This window comes from Camelina sativa, chromosome 17 (genome assembly GCF_000633955.1).
Source record: "Camelina sativa cultivar DH55 chromosome 17, Cs, whole genome shotgun sequence".
Lineage (NCBI taxonomy): Eukaryota > Viridiplantae > Streptophyta > Magnoliopsida > Brassicales > Brassicaceae > Camelina > Camelina sativa.
This window is the reverse complement of record NC_025701.1, coordinates 21687445-21692792: the sequence shown is the minus strand read 5'-3', so window position 1 is coordinate 21692792 and position 5348 is coordinate 21687445.

The window sequence follows — 5348 nt, the reverse complement described above, 5'->3', positions numbered from 1 at the left end:
AATCTGCAATTCCTTGTTAGGGCATTCATGACCCCGAGACCACTTCCCCTGACACTTGAAACAGATTCCTCTTCTGTGCATATCATCCAGGTCAGCATTGGAGTGGTGTTTCTGAGGACGCTGAACTGCATTAGGCCCTTGCCTCTCAGTAACCTTGCTGTGCTCAGAAACAACCGGTCTCCCTTTCCAGGTCACCACGGACTTGGAATGCTGCACACACGTGGACTGATCAACTCCTCCTGCATCAACTACAGGCTGCATCACCTTTCGTAAATGGCTAGACTCCATTGATAACGCGACTGCTATTACTTCAGGAAGACTTTGCGGTTTCATCATGTAAACCAACTCCTGCATTTCAGGACGCAGGCCATTGAGGAAGATCCCTTCCAACTTATGGTCATCAAGGCCCCGCACTTGAGAAGAGAGGTCCTCGAACTCCCGAACATAATCTGCTACCAAACCAGTCTGTCGAATGCAGAACAGACTCTGGCTAGGACCTTTCACTCGCAGATTCCCAAATCGCAAGAGTAAGCGATCCTTAAACTGATACCAGCCAGCAAACGGAGCTCTATTAACTTCCCAATTAAACCAACCCAACGTATCTCCAGCAATATGCACCGATATCAGATCTAGCTTCTCCGGATCAGAGAATCCTCCAATACGAAAGTACCTCTCCGCAAGAGCCAACCAACTATAGATATTATCACCAAAGAACACCGGAATCTCCGAATTCCTAAGCAATTCATCCCTAGAGCTAGGACCATCATTACGACGATTCGCGGTTAAAGGTATGGATAATACCTTACGGTGACAGTTGACTGACGGATCCACCGATTGAGGCTCCGATGAGTCACAATCCACATCGCGAGGTGATTGATTCGCCAACAGCTGCTTCATCGATTGTTGTATCTCGGCGATCGCGCTCCTCACATATTCCCGATCTGACGTCATCTCCTTCTGAATCAAATGCACACTCCGAAATAGCTCCTCGATTTGCTTCTCTTCGTACTCCTGAGAAGTCTCAGAGACGATCGGCGACATCTTCGGTTCAAATCCCATACTCCAAGCTTGCGATTTCTTCTCGATCGAACGTCACGATGCACCAATTTGATAGAATTAAGATGTAATTCTGAATAGATTCTCTGAATAATACGGGTTCTGTATCGGTATACAAGAGTAGATCAGAGCATCATATTCTCTAGATCTAGCTCCCTCAAATTCTCTCGCAGGAGAAAGTCATACACCACATACATACCTCCAATGAAAGATAAAACGAAAGCTTTATACGAAACAACCATCAACAAGTTGCAGATAAAATATCTTTAACGGCCATCACACGTGCAAGGTCCACGTGTTTTATTTCTTCGCACGTACACGCGATGTAGCTTATCACCAACTAGTTTTTTTGCCATTAGGTCATTTCCCAACGTAGTAATCTAGTGCGGTTTTGTAACCAACGAGGCCTTGCCCAGCGTCAATCTTCTTGGAAGCAACAGTTGCGTGCCAATATCCGCCTTTGGCGTCACGTTTCTGCCTTTTGCCATCTTTACCCATCTTGTTCCTCTTCGATATAAAGAACCTATCTGTATCATTAGCCTTCTTGAATTTTTCTACGTACATATTTCAAAAACATATATTAAGTAAACGTTTGCCCAAAGAGAAAGTAGAGATAGAGTTGATAAAAATAACAAGTAATTAATTTGTTGTACAAGGAGACGACAAACCTGAAAGTTCTTCAGGATTGGACTCGTAGATGTTCACGAGATGTATAGAGAGGGTGGCCAATAAATCTCTGTTTCCGCCCAAGTAGTATTGTTTCCGTCCAAGTAACGAGATGACCTCCAAGTCTTTTGGTCTATAGTTGACACCTGGTGGAAAGCAAGGTCTCGTCGAAGGAGAAGAAGACAACTGATGATCATCAGCTGAAGAAGAAGGAATCTCTGACGGTTCCGGTTCCGGTTCTGGCAAGGATCTTTCTTTACGCTTGTTTCTTCCAGGCATTGACATCACCTGAGTAACCTTAGACAATCAGATTGAAAGTACGTAAGTTTATGATATACTATCTTTTATTTATAAGGATTGTAGCCGGTGGCCATATATATATATATATATGAATTTTATCAAAATTTTGAAAAGATATACAATATGTATATCTTTTCAAAATTCTGTGACGAAGCATTAAAAAAACTAATCTCGAATTTCTAATATATAGGAAAGTACTTTCCCCTATATATATATTCGATTTCTTAGGTTTCGGAGTTTACAATTGTCTCAATATATTATGAATTGGAAGTCTAAATCTTATTGATGATACTTACATGTATTTATGCAAGAGATTAGACTAGGCTAACCTAATAGAATACGCTAGTGTTCATGAGTTGCATTTGACATGGAGCGATATCAAGATTTATTGACAGAATGAGACATCATGCGGTGCCTCTTTGTTTACCAAACAAGGAGAAGCACCAAGAAGAACTATAGCTTGAAATCACAATATGAAGACACCAATATTCTTTGTCGACCACATTTCTTAAGATATTAAACAACATGTAGTGCAATGAGCAGAGTAAGGGTTTGTAAAAATCATATATATAAAAGTAAGGTTTTGGTCTCTCCTTATTGGTTGATTTTCATTTAATACTTTCTAATTTTTTTTTTATTATTTGCTTTCTAATTGTTTAATTGATTTAAATAATATTTAAGACCCAATTAACACAATACATTTAATTCATACATTAAAATAAAATTATAACAGAAAATAAAATAAATTATGCATTAATCATATTTCACCACTCAATTTTATTCAAACACAATAAATAATATTTGTAACTCCAATAATTCTAAATGTAACTTCCATCAATTCTTATCATATAAATAAGCATTGCCTCATTCTTTCATATTGGCATTTTTCACTTTCTCATTTTCACTTTCTCATTTTCACATTCTCTCATTATCTTCCACTTCTCTCATTCTCTTCCACAATATCTCAAATCATTTTTTTTAATGTTTTCAATTTCTTATTTTTGTTGTATGGGTTACAAAAAACCAAATGAAATATCATTGTAAAATTTTAATACTAAATTTTAATTTTAGAGACTACATGATATATATTTTACATTGTTTTTATATTTAAAGATTCATCTCCATTATCTAATTTGGATTATCATCTTATAAGTAATCATTCTCTCCTCCTCTCTCACCAATATCAATATATCTAATATGTGTTGTAAGAGTTTGATTCTATATTTTAATTTAGAAAATGTTATATATAATTAACATTGTTTTCAATTTTTATTTTATTTATATAAAAATAAAATATTTCTTATATATTTCTTGCCTTTCTAATCTATTCATGTCTATTTCTAAAATTTCCATAGCTAAATTTAAATTCACATATGTTGGTTTTAACAAAAAAACAAGTTTATTTGAGAATCTGTTTAAAAGGTTTATCTTTATTATCTATTTTAGATTAGCATCTTATAAGTCATTATTTTTCATACTCTTACAATATTCACCACACAATAAGATCATGAAGTTGAAAATATCCATCTCTAATTCTCTATTATTTACTCTGGTTATCTCACATATTCATGTATTATTTTTAATAATTTAGAATGATCAATATAATTATCCAAAGTCTATTTTATTTTGTAAAGTCTATTTTGTTTTGTTATCCAATAGATCAATATGTAAAGATCAATATAATATTTAAATTATTTAAGATTTGAGGTTTTTGAAAACAAAAAGAACTTAGGGGGATGTATTGAAACAATGATTTTGGAGGATTTGATGGGATTTAAGAAATTTGGAATTTTTGTAGATTTTAGGGAAGTTGATATGATTTATAGGAAAATTCTTTCAAATCCCACCTAAAACCATGAGATTTGGATTTCTGTATTTTTAACTAAACAAATCCTCTCAAATCCTCTAGAATCCTTAAAATTTATTAAAATCCAAATCCACAAACTGTTTTGAATAACAGTAGATTTTAAAGTAGATTTTTAAATCATCAGTTCAATAACATTAGATTTCAGGAGACTTTTTAAAATCCATGATTGAATAACATAGGATTTGTAACTTTTACACAAATCACTTAAAATGTCAATTTGAATACATCCCCCTTAATTATAAAAAATTGATTTTCTTGATTTAAACAAAATGAAAAAATGATTCCAAAAAGAAATCATGTTTAACTGGAAGTGATATATAGTAAATAATATAATAATTAAAATACCATTTAACTTAATCCTCTAAAGATGAAACCACTTGTATGAAATCTAGCACTATAAATTAAATTGATGAGTGAAAAACAAAAAACAAAAAACAAAAGGATTGAAGTTATTTTTGGGGTTTTAAAAAATCTTTACATTGAAGTTCATATAATTTTAAAAAAAAAAAACTAATTTAATTTGTCACTTCAAAAGTAATATTTTCAATTTGGAATACTATGTGTGAGTGTTGAGTTTATATCAACAAAACAATCAAAAAGTGTAAGTTTAAATTTTGATTGAGCCACTTGGTATTCTTTTTCTTTTAAGTCAAAAATAAATTAAAATATTTATTTATAATTAACCCACTTTTAAAGGCATTTAACTCCATTTAACTCAAATGTAACTCCTACCCAATAATTTTACATTCATTCCTCCAACTAATATATTTATCTTTCAAGAAAAAATGTTTTTGGTAAAATTTTAATATTTTTTAATTATTTTAATTGCTTTAAACTTTGTAATGAGGAATATTCTATATACAATAATATGCGTAGTTACTAAATTTTTTGATAATTTTATTTGATTCAATTTTACTATACTATACTCTTATGTTTACAATGTCATTAAGAAAAAATCTTTAAATCAATGTTTAACCTCTATAAAACATGATCATAAACATAGATTCTCTCATATTAGGAAAATGTTTAAATTTCTATATTATTATTTATATTAATATAGCTAATCAATTTGTAATAATTTTTTTTTGTATTGGTTAATTTTTGATTTATAGAAAAATTTATATATTTTAAATTTTGTATAATAAATAACCATACCAAAAAAATATTGACAGGAATATTATTTTGAAAAATTACTATAAAATTTTTTGAGACTCATACATTAGTATAATTTTTTTGAGATTATACATTAGTGTTGGTGTTGGGTTTCGACGATCATAAGGCCCACCAAATAAGCCCATTAGGGCGTACGCGCAGGCCAGGAAAAGAGGCCCAGTAAGGGCCCATGGAGGAAAACCCGAGCAGGAGGATGGAGTAAATCTGGAGAAGAAATCGGGATTGGGGAGCCGAGATTGCAGCGAGACGTTCAGGAAGGGTTTCGAGGAATTTTAGTTTAAATAGC